We start from the raw sequence: 14,750 nt of genomic DNA, 5'->3' as shown, positions 1-14,750 counted from the left end.
TCCAATCCTGTGGCCATATCCCTCAACCTGGTCGCCTGCTCTCCCCTCATCTCATCCCCACCCGCGCCAGCAGTGCTCCGCCACCTGTCACATGAAACATTCATAACGTCGTTCCAGTCCCCCCCACCACAGACAGGGCAGAAGGCATATCGACCCAGAGAGACATCAACTTCTCCACCAGAGCCCATTGCAGGGGGGGGGGGGCGGCGCATATACGCTTCCAATGATCACCACCTCACCCCCAATCTCCCCTTGTACAAACACATACCTGCCCTGTGTATCCACCCAAGTGCGCCTGAGACTAAAGGGAACCCTACGGTGTATAAGAATGGCCACTCCCCGTGATCCCCTTGTGAAGCCCGAGTGGAAGGCCAGTGTGAAACCATTACGCTGCAAGCAAAGCGCCTTGGTGCCAAGGAGGTGGGTTTTTTGCAACAACAGGATATCAGTGCCCCTCTTCTTAGCCCAGGCGAATACAGCTCCCCTCTTCACCTTGTCCAGCATCCCTCTCACATTCCAACTCAACAGGCGAGTCCCACAGGGACCTAGCCGTGATCCTCCACTATCCGACATTTGTAGAAAGAACAATAAGTAGTGTCAGGCCCGCAGTGGGCAGATATGGCAGTTCCCAGCAGATGACGACAGCAGCAAATTGCACGCAACCCCCCCCTTGTACCAAAACAGTCACAAACCCCCGCAACTTCCCCTCCTCCCCCCACCCCGCACCTCCCAAACATGGAAGCACCTGTCGTGGTCGGAGCGTGGTCTCGGCCCCAACAGGGAGCACGGGAGCACCTCCTCCAATGGATCCCCAAGTCACAGCCCATATAGAACTAGGCTGTCGTCCCTTCTTTCACCCTGAGCAAGTGTGGCCTCCTGCCAAGCCAGAAGCCCCGGTCAATCAAGCAAAGTTTGAAGCCAATGTCAGTTCCTCCTACTTTCAGGACACATTCTCCTGAGCCTCCTGCAGGCCCTCGTCTGGACGTGTCTTAGATCTGGACCGCGAGTCACAACTCGAGCGGGATCTGCCACGGCGCTTTCGCTGCTTCTTGGGACCCCTACCAGAAGGGCCCCCGGCTGAGGAGTCTGATTCTCCACCCCCCCATCGTGTTGACGCGCACCTTGACAGTTTCATCCGTCCAACGAAAGACGTCTTCTGGTGTGTCAAAGAAGAGAGTGCAGGACTAGAAGACGACCCGCAACCTCGCTGGATAAAGCAGAGCATAAGGCAATTTCAAGCCCCGGAGGCGAGCCTTGGCTGCAGTGAACGACTGTCTCTGTTGTTGGACCAGCTTCGTGTAATCCAGGAAGATAAGAATGGTGGAGTTTTCAAATGTCAGTTTGCCCTTTAGCCTCGCCTGTTTCAGAATGGCGTCCCTGTCGGCATAGTTCAGTAATTTTGCTATCATCGAACGAGGGCGCTCACCCGGAGGTGGTTTCTGTGTCAGCGCCCGATGAGCCCTTTCCACCACAAATCAGCAGGACAGGGTGTCGGCCGGCATCCAACCCTCCAGCCACTGCGTCAGAAAACGCTCCGCGCTGCCCTTCTCGCAGTCTTCTGGAAAGCCCAAAAGGCGAAGGTTGCTGCGTCTGGCACGGCCATCCGCCTCCTCAGCCCTCGAGACCAGGTCTTTCTGTGTTCTTTCAAGGGCAACGACCCTCATTTTTAAGGTGGTCACGTCGTCCTCAACAGCAGATATGCGTGTTTCGGCGCCTGTTATGCGTTCCACGGTATTGCGCAAGTCCTGCCGGAGGAGCATAACATCCGATCCCACTGCCCCAATTTTAGCATCCAGGACGTCTCTGGACTGCGTGATTGCAGCCATGAGCGCAGCATTGTCGGGCACTTGGACCTGCGTTCCTTTAGCGCCAGCAGCTTCGGTAAATTTGTCTATGGGGCCCTGTTTGCCTTGCGTTCCCCGCGTCATGATGCCCTCGGGGAGGGAGGCCCCCGTCTCCGCCGATGTCCCCACCGACACCACCCGGCACAATCGCTCACCTCTAGCTACCTGCCGGCTGGGGGATGGTGCCGGCCTGCGAGCCCCTGTCGGCGACTGCAGATAGTAGCGCCGCTCCCGGCTATCTCCCTAGGATCCCCTGCTGGTAGCCACAGCCTCACGATGCCTTGCCAGCAAGGATGCCACTATACGGGCCGCACCCCAGTAGTGTTCACCGGGGCCCAATCCGGCTCCCGATATGCTGCAGAGCCTCACTGTGCCACTTGCGCCCACCTCCACCGGGCCTGCAGTAGCCCCTCACACTGCTTGACGCTGCTCCGCTCCCCATGGGGCCAGGGCCTCAAGGACCAGATGGGGTGGCGCCCCGAGTGATGAAGAGCCCGGGGCCCGGCCCGACCCCCGATGCACAAGGCTGCCCAGCAACCACCCCGCACGGCACTCCGCCGGACCCGGACTAACCTGGACCCGGGCTGCAGCCTATGTGCTCGGGGCGGCCACCCTCACAGCAGATGCGGGCTCCGCGATGCAGTGCCGACTTCTCCCCAAGCCAAGATGGCGGCCGCTCTCCCCGGCCGTTCCCGTTGCCGGCGTCTGCCACAAATGCACCACGGCCCGTCTCCTGCCGCGTCGCCGATCGGGGAGTACTGCCTCCGTGACCCAGGATCTCCAAGGTGCCTTGTGGCCGGAGCCTCTCTGGATCTCAGCCCTCGGCGCGGCCGTCCCAGTCAGTCAGTCAGTGTGCGTCGGGATGGGGCTTCAGAAATCGAGGTCCCGGCGCAGTGGGCCGCGTCGGAGCTCCTGTCACGCGGTCTCCCACCGAATCTTCTCTCCGCCCCAGGGGCGGACTCCGTGCTCCCAAACTCTGTCCCCCGAGCACTCCGGGACCAGGACACACACGGCGTCGCAGGGAACTTCAACAGATGACCGGGGCCAGGATATCACGGTAGGATTGCTAAAGGCTGGTCGGAGCTTCGGCTCTACACGATCGCCATGTTCGCTGGCCAAGCCACGCCCCCTGCATATTTTATTATTGTCTCTTCTTCCATGCTGTTCCCTCTGTTTTTAATGTCAGATGGCCTGGCACCGCATTTATAAAGTTTTCTTTTTTACAAGTGCTCTGGTCCCTCAAGGAGCACACACTGACTGCTGTTTGTGGGGAAGCACGGAGAGCCCATTTCCGTACTGGCCAGGTGGCTCTCTGGCCAGATGACACGTGCCCTGGTGACAGTGCAGGAGCCTTACAGCTGATTTCTCCCTCCAGCATCTTTGTACCAGGAAGCAACTAGGGCAGAGACCGTCCTCCTCCCCTCAGACATGGGAACAAGGAGCAGTGGCAGCACACTGCATTCAGGAGACTTGGTGGCGCCCCACTTCCTGAACCCTTACTCCTATGTGTCCCTGGGGATAAGTTCCTCTGGGGCTCCATGAATTGTGCTCGCCCTGGTGCATGAGGTCCTCAGTGCCAAGAGAGATCACCAGGAAGGGGGTCCCATGCACACCACCTCCCCATGCTCAATAAATAAAGGTGTGCCGACCCCTTAGTTGACATGAGGTTCACTTTGTTTCTTATCCACCAAGAGCTCAATCTTTGAACAGGCATATATCTGTCCCCGCAGAGGCAATTCTGATGATCTTTGGCTTGTTTTGCTCCTTGTGTACAGCCTTACCAGAATGGGCAGTTTCATCAGGCCTCCTGCCTCTAAGTGCATTTGTGGGGAGATGGATTTTCTGTCTCCCTGAGCCAAAGTTGTTTTCATCATGCGTCCAGGGGCTTTACTACTGCTAGTGGGCATATATTGTACAGTCCTTCTGCATCCAGGCAACAAAACAGCCTCCCCTCCACTCTCCCCAGGCCCCTAATCCTCCTGACTTCTTAAAGGGCACCGTGGGTAGGCAGAATCAGGGCAGGACTGGAACCAAAACCGGCCCTGGCAAAGTGCTCGGCTGTCCCCCGTCTCCCCCTCCCCCCAGGGGGGTAGGGGGTTGTGGGTGCCGCCGAGCTCTTTGCCGGGGCCGGTTTTCGGCCGATTTTGTTACAGGGCCGATTTTGCAGCTATGCTGCAAAGATGGCCCTGGAACAAAAACGGCCCCCAGGGGCCCCAAACCGGCCACCCACCCGTGCGGCGCAACGGGGGATTGCCCGGTGCCCGCTACAGCAAGTCTGGGCCTGGGCAGAATCCATGATCAGTTAATAGAAGTCCTATTGGAACCATCCAGGGTTACCCAGCAGGTACATTCGCACAATTGTTTCTCAGGGTGCATAAGGAGGCCAGCACCTCTGGCTCTGGAGAAACCCATCCTAGTCCTGTAGGTCAGCTGGAGTCAAAGTCCTTAACTCTATCCTTGCAACGCATCAGTTGGCTTCTCTGTTCACCTGAATACTATTTTGCCATTGTTACTCCAAGGTTCAGTGTATACTCATCTATCCCCCCTTGTGAAGGGACTTTTAATTGGAGTGGAAAGTTCTAGGAGCCAAGCACCACTGGCTAATCCTAGGTTCTCATATCATCTCTCCACCCCTCTCGCAACCCTCATGCACAGCATTCTGGGGCAAACCAAAATGGCAATTTCAAGATATCTGTGGAAAGAGATCCCCTGAAACCCTCAGCTTTACCCCTTGATGACACACCTACCCAATCCCTTCCCACAAACAAAATTCCAAGTGGAGCCTCTCCTGTGTTGGCTCTAGAGTTCATGCCTTGCTCTTTTATTCCAAAGGTGCAGTGTGGCAAGCTAATTAATAGATGCAGATTTTGTCCACACCCCACCCTTTCCCAGGAACAGGGTCAAGCACTGTTAATTGCTATATTGTGCGGGGATGCCCTTGATCCCTCTGCTTGAGAGCAATGTAATTAACTTGGCTCAGCAGGGGAGACAAAGGCCTGGAATCCGATTATGGCTTGATCCAAGGAAACATGACTAATCTTAAAGTGGTTTACGCAGGATGTTTGGGACTAGAAATTCATTCACGCGGTGCATGTTTTAGCCCAGATTGATACCTCACTGGACCCTTTGGTCCTAAGTAGAGCCACACTCTACTTTAGGGCCGTTTTCACCTGTAATGTGTACACACTGTAATCATCCCCGACTTTCTATAAGTACTGCAGACCTGCTGTATAAATGCCCACATGCAATATAAGGCCTATCCCAAGTCAGCGATACCAAAGGGGATGATGGACAGAGGAGGACCTGGCTTGGCAGTTCGGGTTGGACTGTTCCCTTGAGGCACAGGGTCAAGACTGATTTGCAAATGACTGGGTTCAAACTGGAATGGCATGGTGAGCAAAACAACGATGGATTTAGGCCCAGATCTCTGTACTGGGGTGAATGTATGACATTGTTCTGCATTCTGTCCATCAACTGTTGTTTTTGCATGTATCCCAAGTCAGAAGCAATTTTTGAAGAATTCCTTCTTTGAAAAGCTACCTGTGTGCAGATAGCAGACTTTGTATTATGGTAATCTTACACATGCAGCCTGCAAATGTGTGCACACGTTATCATGATACCAGCCCGGCGCCTCTTACCCTAGCTGCACAACAGCAACCTATTCTTAAAAGGTAGACAGAGTCGGTTAGTACTCCAAAAACTGTGAAGTTACCATGAGTGAGACCCAGGTATTGAGACTCACTCACAATAAAAGTCCAAAAACTGTGTTGTCAACAGCTAAAAATCCTAGGAATCTAGATGGGTGGAACCTATTTGCTACATAAATACATTGACATGTGCACTGTGCGCTTTAATTTTCCTTATATCTCTAAGGCCCACTAAACAGATTTTCACCAAAAAAAGAAAAGACATTGAATGAATGGGAATGACCCAGTGAAATAAAAATTTGGTGACCGACAGTTCAAGAGATTCGTAGTTATGCGGGTATAGAAATTACGTCTGGGAAACCAGAATATATAGGTTGATTGTAATATTATTTCCGGACCCCCCATACCTTTGGAACCATTTACTGAGCTTCACCAAATTTGACACACTTTACATGTCCTTCAAAAAAATTCCTGCTCTTTATGCTGATCGGTTAAAGAAAGCAAAGCTATTCAGGATACAAAATCGTAGTTCCCTCGCTGTTTAGGCATCAACCCTAACCTTTGATGCATGCCTGTGCTTTTGTAATATATACATCAGATACATAATAGGTAGTGATATAATATTCTTTTATATAGCTATTGAGGATTGGCTGAGTGGTTTGCAAATGTAATCAGAACCCCTAGATGGCAATATAGGACCATATTACACATTACCTGCCATGTATGTTTATTTAAGCTAGCTCGAAAGAATTGTTTTGTTCAAACAAGGAACTGTTTATTGAAAACCTTACCTTAAATGCAGGTTATGCTGTTTGACTGCCTGTAGTAAATAGAGGAAACATAGTTAATTATGCAGCTAACACTATAGTTAAAATGTAGACATTTTGAAAAACTCCCTGCTTTGTTAGAAAATACATTAGAAAACATATTCTGTCTTTAGAAGGAAGAGACTGGCCGTGGAAGTTACAGTTAACAGCTATTAATGATTGGAATTCGAATTGTCAAGCTTTGTTTACCTTTGCCTTGAACATAATGATTATGTGATGATAAAGCTCTGCAGATGGTTTGGAGCTGTCACTGTGATGATAAAAACACACTTTTCAAAGAGAACTGTCAACTATTTTACATACTTCACAGGGAACTTTAAAATATTTTCTCTATTTCTCAGGTCCTTGTAAAATATTGAGTTTAATATCACTGGGGTTTATGCAATGAAAGCAGCCAAATAGTTGCTCACAGGCAAATCTAGATGTCAGCTATCGGTTCATAAAATGTGCTTTACCATTATATGTAAGATAATACTGTGGCTGAATTAGATTAACAAATGTAACTACTGCCTTCATTGTGAAATTTTAGTCATGCTTCAAGGGGCAGCAGCCTGTTTCTTTTTTATAAAAGTTGTCTCTATTTCCAAAAAGGAAGACCGGGCATAACGCTAATCCAAAAAGGTGGCATATGTATAGCAAAACAATAACCTGAAGAAAAAGAATTTCAATGGATGAAAACAATTTCCAACAAACTGTTGACAATCATCAAAGCCTCCGGGCACCTTTTATATGTCCCATTTTGTCCAGTATTTCTATTGTCACATCTTTTCAGAGATCTGTGAGGAAACTCTCTTTATATCAACACACTTGCCAGCGCAGAAATCTCAAAAAAAGTTTTATAAACAGCTCCACCTTGAAAATAACTAGAGATCTCCTATTTCCACACCAATTTCTTCTTCAGGTCACTGAATCTTTGCCACTGTGTTAGAATGGATCACAACCCAACCCAGATATATTTCAAAAGTTGTATTTTCTCATTAAGAGATTAGTCCGTATTTTTGTCTTATCATTATGATTAGTCAAATAAATATGTTTAGAGAAATATCAAAATAAAATTCGATTAGCTTTAGCCTGCAAATGTTAGCGTGTTCCATAAAGGACTTAGGGGCAATTATCAAGGGGGTTTATCTCCGTTTTTTTGGCTTTAAAAGCCAAGAAAGCGGAGATAAAATTATCTCCCTATTACCTAGCTGTTGCTAACACCAGTTAGCGACAGCTAGTAGGAGATAGCGACCATCTTGGGCCCCACTTTGCATGTCAGTGATATTTATCACTAATGACATGCAAAGTGGGCGTCCCAAGATGTTAGCGACTGGAAACAGTCGCTAACATCGCTATCTCCTATTACCAACTTTTGGAGATATTCGCACTAAGCGCGATAATCTCCAAAAGCTAACACCTGCCCTGAGCTAATGCATGAATATCGCTGACTTTTCAGCGATATTCATGCATTGCGGCCGATTTTTATCGCATTTGCGATAAACCTTGGTAATACCAAGGTTTATCTGCAATAAAAATCGCCGCAACTCGGCGATAATTTTTTCCCGCTAACCAAGCAATAGCGATAATTATCGCTATTGCTTGGTAATATGCCCCCAAATCCCTATTTTAATCTAAAAGGATCTAATTTATCCTAGCCAGAACCCATAAAGAGTTCCTTCGGAAAAGCGCAAGAAAAAATTTGGAACAACAGGCTAATAGCTATAAAAGTTTGAACTCCCCATAAAGAGTAGTTCTGGAAACTCAGCCTAGTTCCCTAATAGCTGCAGTATTACTGTGATTATTTCCTTCCACCGTTAACACAGGTGGAAGGAAATAATCACAGCAGCAGCTTTGATCAGCATGGATAAAGTTTCCAAAAAGGCATCAGAATATCACAAAAACACTGTTACCAGTAGCTCCTGGCAACTTCGGGAAAGAGTAGCAGTCAAGTGCTAAAGGGCATGGCATGAGGAATATCTGCATAGAATGCATTCCTCTCTAACTAGGAACACGTACTGTATAGAAAAACACAAAACATGTTGCAAACTCTGAATGTTGGAACATCTCTAGAAAATTGGAAAGGATCTTCTGATGGTCAGTCATCTTCTCTGTCGATTCCCGCGGTAAACGTCCATGCCGACATGTTGTTATTTAAATGTTGCTACAGACATAATGTCAGTGCAAGGGAGAGAGACAAGTGAGATGTAGAAAGGGAAAACAATGTACAGTCCCCCCAATTCATTCATATATTGTCCTTTCTGTTCTGGATCAGTCCCCTCCTAGCCACACATGCATGTCTGCATCTTTATTTAGTTCCAGGGTCGCTTTTTGAATTTCAGAATGAGTTTGCTTTCACGTCTTCTGAGTTTAAGTTCACGGTCTCCCCCTCTTTTTGCAGAGTGGACTATTTCCAGGCCAAAGAAGGTGAAATCTTTTTTATGTGGGTGTTTTTCGTGGAAATGTTCCGTGAGTGGATGACCGGTATTGTGCTTGTGTATGTTCCGGTAATGTTCCTGAATCCGGGTGCGCAGTGGACGTATCGTGCTCCCAATATAAGGACGGTTGCAGGGGCAGATAATTGCGTAGATGGTAAATTTAGTGTTGCAGTCAATCCATTCTTTGATAGTAAATTCATTTTCTTGCGCCAGAGGTACCTGCGTCGTTTTGCTTTTGCTCAGTTTGCAAATACTGCAGTTTGTGCAAGTATGGTACCATGGTGGTCTGTCTAAGAATGTAGTAATGGGGTTCCTTTTGTCTTCGAATTCAGATTTGCACAGAATATTCTTTAGATTGGGTGCTCTTTTGAAGGTCATTTCAGGGTATGTTCTGAGATGGTCAGTCAGGCTGGATGTCTGTTGTAAAATATGCCAGTGCCGTTTTAAGCTTTGTCTTATTTGGTGATGGCCATTATGATAGTCTGTGATGAAACGGATCATGTTGTCTCTCTCTTGTTGTCGTTTGGGTAGGAACACTTGTTTTCGTTCCATGTGGACCACAGTGGTAAAGGTATTATTAAGTGTGTTGTGATCATACCCTCTCTGACTTAGTCTCAATATGATTTCTTGTCCCTTTTCTTTGAAAACCTCATCTTCGCTACAATTCCTGCGTGTTCTGAGGAATTCCCCCTTCAGGATGTTCTTGATATTATGATGAGGATGGCAACTATCTGCTCTTAGTATGGCGTTGGCCGCTGTTTCTTTCTTGTAGAGTTTGATGTGCAGGGTATTATCCTTAACATAGAGTGTGACATCTAGAAAGTTGATTTCTTGCTGTGAGTATGTATGCATGGTTTTAATCCCCCACAGATTTTTGTCCAAGCGTTCCAGGAACCGTTTGAGCAGTGTTGTGTCTCCCTGCCAAATACAGAGAATATCGTCTATGTATCTTCGCCATAGTACTATGTGTGAGATAAATTCAGCAGATTCCTGGTCCCACACCCAGAATTTTGCCACATGCCTCATAAAGATGCATGGGTACGGTGGAGCAAATTTGGCTCCCATGGCAGTACCACGTTTCTACCTGTATATTTTGCCTTTAATGCTGAAAATGTTATTCTCCAGGCAGAATTCCAACATCTCTAGAATCTTTCTGTTGGTTTCCAGAAGATTGGCTGATTGTGTCCATAGTGATAATTGAGTTGCTGTGATACCATCATGGTGTTCGATAGAGGTGTAGAGACTGACAATGTCGATGCATACCATTACAGTCTGATTCCCATGTGATGTTTTGTAGTTTTAGTAGAATATCCTTTGTGTCCTGGATGAAAGACGAGATTTCTTTAATCAATACCTGTAGTTTCTTGTCTATGTATTCTCCCATCCTTGAGCAGGCTGAGTTAATTTATTTATTTATTTGTGTATTTTATATAGCACGCAGCTACCCCAACGGGGTGTCCTGGCGCTGATGAGCAGACTGCTGAGGGTACACAGCAAGAGGATCCTAGCAGAAAAGAAAGGTTTGGAGGGATCTGCGAAATTCAGGTTCCGACTGAATCATGCGGAGGAAAAGCGGAAGTTTATTCCAGCGATAGGTGGCGCACACTTGAAAGGTTTTACGTCCAGATTGGGCTTTTTTAAATCTGGGAGTGACTTGTAACAGTTTGGTATTAGAGCGGAGAGCTCTGGAGTGACTATATGGGCAAAGACTCAAACTAAGATAGGCTGGTCCTAAGCCTTTAGTAGTCCGAAAAGCCAGGGTCATGGCTTTGAACTCAATCCTTTTAGGGATGGAAAGCCAATGCAGTTTCCGCAGACATGGGGAGATGTGTTGTCTAAGTGAAATGCCGCCGACCAGACGGGCCGCGGCATTTTGAACTATCTGGAGTCTGTGGTACAGTCCAGCTGTCAGGCCCAGATAGAGTCCATTAGCATAGTCCAAATGCGATGTTATGAGCGCATGGACTATGGTTTTGCGGGTGTTGCTGGGCAGGGAGTTGATAATTTTTTAATCAATTTAATTTTGCAAAACCAAGCAGCAGAGACTGTGTGAACTTGATTGGCGAAGGACAAGCGATTGTCCCAACTAACACTGAGGTTCCGTGATTTCCGAACCCGACTCCATTTAGTTTACGTTGTCCAAAGATGTCATTTTTGTGTTGCCCTCACGTAGGCCGTGGAGGTAACCGAACGAACAAAGTTGCATGTGCTTCGTTGTTCATGTACATATTAACTAGGCCTTTTCTGACTTGCGAGTGGACTTCAAAGAATCTGACCTCGTCACCTGAAACTGACCCTTTGCGAGGCCAATTTCCCTGGCTGATCGTTGTCTGAAATTGGCAATCACTGTTCAGGATATTGTTAACTTTTATTTTGCTTGCACATATCTTATCCTACTCAATATCTGAATTACTTCTTCCTTTATGTCTTCTCGTTACATGGGTAGTGCTTTCAATTATGGGTTTGTCCGGCTCGTGGAAATTGAATTTGGGACATTCCTAATAATTAACTTGTGGGTTGGTACAATGTAAAGTGAGTTTTTATGATATGACGAAGCATGGGAAAATGTATTTGATTCGTTAGAATTTGTCGCAGTAGGTGTGCATTCATAATGAGCAAAAGGTGGATAAATACTGATGTCTTGCTCTATGAAAATTTAAGTTTCTTGAGTTGTACACCGTGTTGTATTGCTGGGATTACTGTTACTAGCTGCAGCTAATAAATTTGATCTCTGACGCCACCTAGAAGTATTCCGTGTCTCTGTTTGCCAAGACAGGAGAACCCGAAGACTTTGGGCGTTTCCCTGGCGCCGCTGGGTTCTAAAAACCCGGTTCTTCAGTTGGCGCCCAGCGGTGGGGCGACTTCAGCGGTACCGGTCCAAGCCCGAGGATCGTGAGGAGCCACGTGAGAAAATTCTGGAGGAAGGCCAACCACTTCATCGACCTGTATGTCGTCGTGGTCCAAAGGTTTTTGCTGCGAGGCTTCCAGCTTTTCCGACGGCTGCGAAGGACTGCTGCCCTGACTGTGGCCCTGTCTTGGACCCTTGATTGGTCCTTTGTAGAGCGAGACGATAGACGGTCATCTGGTGGTGTGACGGATACTTTAGTTAAGTATAAATGGGTCGCTCCCACGATCTTTGTTTTGGTCCTTGGTTTTGATTCAGATATTGCAATAGCTGAAGCCGAGGGGCTCGTATATTTACGAGTGTATCGATAGTTGATAACCCCTTGAAGTTTGAAGCTAGATTAGTGAGCTATAAGATGCCTGGTCTTAGCAAATTTGGGAAATGGTTTGGTTGTGGTTGTAACAGGGATTCCTACTGGAGGATTCGTGTCCGATACCTCCGGTTGGAACTCCAACTTATGAGCTCTATTCAAAACACGGAGTGGGTCCCATTACTTATAATGAAATATGGGTCCGCTATACTAGAAAAGATGGTGTTTTACGATGACCACAACATGGTAGCTTCGAATTAAATATTTTAGATAATCTGGAAGTCGCCCTATTTAAAAAGAAAGCCCGACCGGCAATGTTTGATTCTTTCCGCCTTTAGCGTAAGGAAGCCAAACAGCGAGAAATTAAGCAAGCAAAGAGAGATAGGAAAGATAAGACTATGCCGTGCTACAAGCTGCTAGGCAGTTTAAGGAAGATGGAGAAGAGCGTGCAAGTGAAGTCTTAGATAGACAGCGTTGCATGGCTATCGATAAATGTTATCCGGCCTTGCCGCCTTCCCTTTCAAAAGTGAATGAAGATCCTGAAAAAGATCCTTTGATTTCTCATTTACTGAGATTACCACCTCCCTATGTGCAGGGTGCTACTGCACCTCCATTACCCCCGGTTGTTGCACCTCTTGCTGTTCAGCTTCCTGCTGTTGTTCAGCCACCCGTTGCTCCACAGATGGTTCTCCCTCCTACGGCGGAGCCTCCTCTAGGGTCGCCGACTTTGCTACCAGCTTTGCCTCAAACTCCTTTGCCTTCTACTTCTGTATCTTCGACTCCTGCTCCTCGTGTCCCTACGCCTCTTTTGCCTCAAAATACTCTTTCTCCGGTTCTTATGGCTACTTCTTCTCCTTCTGCTCCAAAACGAATGACTGAGACTGTTTTTAATCTCTTGTCTCCACGATTTGGGTCATTGAATATGACCCCTGTTTTAGAACGTAGACAGAGTCGTATTCAGTTTCCTAGTCCTGAAGAGCAGACAGTGTTGGATCTTTTGGCTCGAAGATGGGTTTTAAAAGCTTCGAGGTATAATTTACAAGCGATTATGGATGTTTTCTTTCAGTGGGAACCACCGAAGCAAAGGTATGTGTTTGATATGCTGTGTACTTTTCTCTGTCAGGAATGGGAAAATAATGAGTTGGGTCCGATTCCGCAGGAAGTGCTTGATGTTCAGTCAGAATTTGCTCAAGGGATGATAGTGGAGTCTGATGTTACAGATGCTGTAGAGACGATACTTGTCTTCAGGTCTAGGCTACCGCCTCAGACATTGTAAGAACCTGATTCCTTTGTTAGGAGGAAAGTGAAGCAGTATCCCATGAGAGAGTTCCCCCTGTATGGAGAGAGGCAGTTCAGGCTAATGTAAATTTGGGTATTGAAGCTGAGCCAGCTCATTTTCAACGAGTATGGGTACATGTCCCTTGGAAAAGAGCAGAAGTCTTGGCTCTTAAGCAGACTTTACCAGACCCTCGTAAAAATCCTGCTGGTTATTACAAAGAGTTGTCTCAGACAGTTGAAGTGTGTATTATGAATTCAGCTAATATAGATATGTTGATGGGTAATGTAGTCCCACAACCTTTGTGGGCGAAGATTCGTCATGAGAATCATGCGCAAGAATTAGGAGATACGTGGGCTAATATCGTTGCTGCAGATGGTCGGCAGGTAGGCGGTGCCAAACCTGAACCTTTAGTTGCAGAATTACCTGGCAGAATTATTAATTTGATGAAAACTATGATGCCTGCTTTACGAGTGAATTGGGATAAGTTAGCAGCATGCAAACAAAAGAAAGATGAAAGTGTGTCTGATTTCTTCACTAGGTTTGAGGAAACGTTTATCGATCATAGTGGTCAGGATATGAGCACCGAAGGTGGTCAAAGGTTGCTCGTGGACAAATTTGTTTTTAATTTACTTCCCGAACTTTCTAATAAGTTGAAAGATTCTGAGAGTTCATGGGCTGTTTCTTCGTCGGCCCAGATCCTGGCTACTGCACAATATTACGAGAATTGGGATAAAGATGAGAAGGATAAAGTAGAGAGGAAGACTAAATAATTAAAGACGAAAGTTATTTTGCAGCAAGCTTATCCGCCTCGTATGAATCAGCCTCAGTATCAGCAACCGCCACAGTTTCAGAGATTGTTACAGAAGCCCGAGTATTTTGCTCCGCGATTTTTGCCAGGCCCTAATCAGTGTGCTTATTGCAGAGAAGAAGGTCCCTTTAAGCATAGTTGTCCGGTTCTGCTACAGCGTGCGAATGGTGTATCTGATCAAAGAGGTCGTGGTGGTTTCCAACAAGCTCCTAGGGGTAGGGGACGTGGTGTGTTTCCTCGGAATGAACGTTCCTTTCCCCTTCAGAATCCTGCGAATTGTTTTGACAGACAGAATGCTTCGAATGTTCAGTCTTCTCAGTACTATGCTGAGGACTACTGTGTTGAGAGCGAGAGTGCTGGTTATAATGATTGCTAGGACAGCCATGGGCAAAGAGAGGGAGTAGTGTCAGTTCCAGTAGACCAGAGTGGACCCTACGTTAAAGTGGTTACATTAGGTGTGGCAGAACCTTTTCTTTTGGATACTGGTCCGACAAAGAGTTCTATTATGCACTCTAAACTTCCTGGCGCACCTTTGTCTGGCTTGACCAATCTTTCAGTAGGATTTTCTGGCGCCCCAGTTCTTAATCCGGTTTCTAGTCCTTTGCCTCTTTCCATCGGTCCTTGTGAATTGGAAGCTCCTCTTATTTTAACGACTGGTTGTGGGGAGAATCTGTTGGGTTTGGACTTGCTGAAAAGATTGTATGCGACATTGC

At 47.1% G+C, this 14,750-nt stretch overlaps 1 pseudogene; it reads left to right on the top strand.

Annotated features, from left to right (window-relative positions):
* Window positions 1-12,958: 12,958 nt before the first annotated feature.
* LOC147708566 (uncharacterized) lies at window positions 12,959-14,413 on the top strand (annotated as a pseudogene).
* Window positions 14,414-14,750: the final 337 nt, after the last annotated feature.

This window comes from Lissotriton vulgaris, chromosome 6 (genome assembly GCF_964263255.1).
Source record: "Lissotriton vulgaris chromosome 6, aLisVul1.2, whole genome shotgun sequence".
Taxonomy (NCBI): Eukaryota; Metazoa; Chordata; class Amphibia; order Caudata; family Salamandridae; genus Lissotriton; species Lissotriton vulgaris.
Note: the sequence above shows the minus strand (reverse complement) of the source record. Positions and strands in the feature narration are given on the sequence as shown.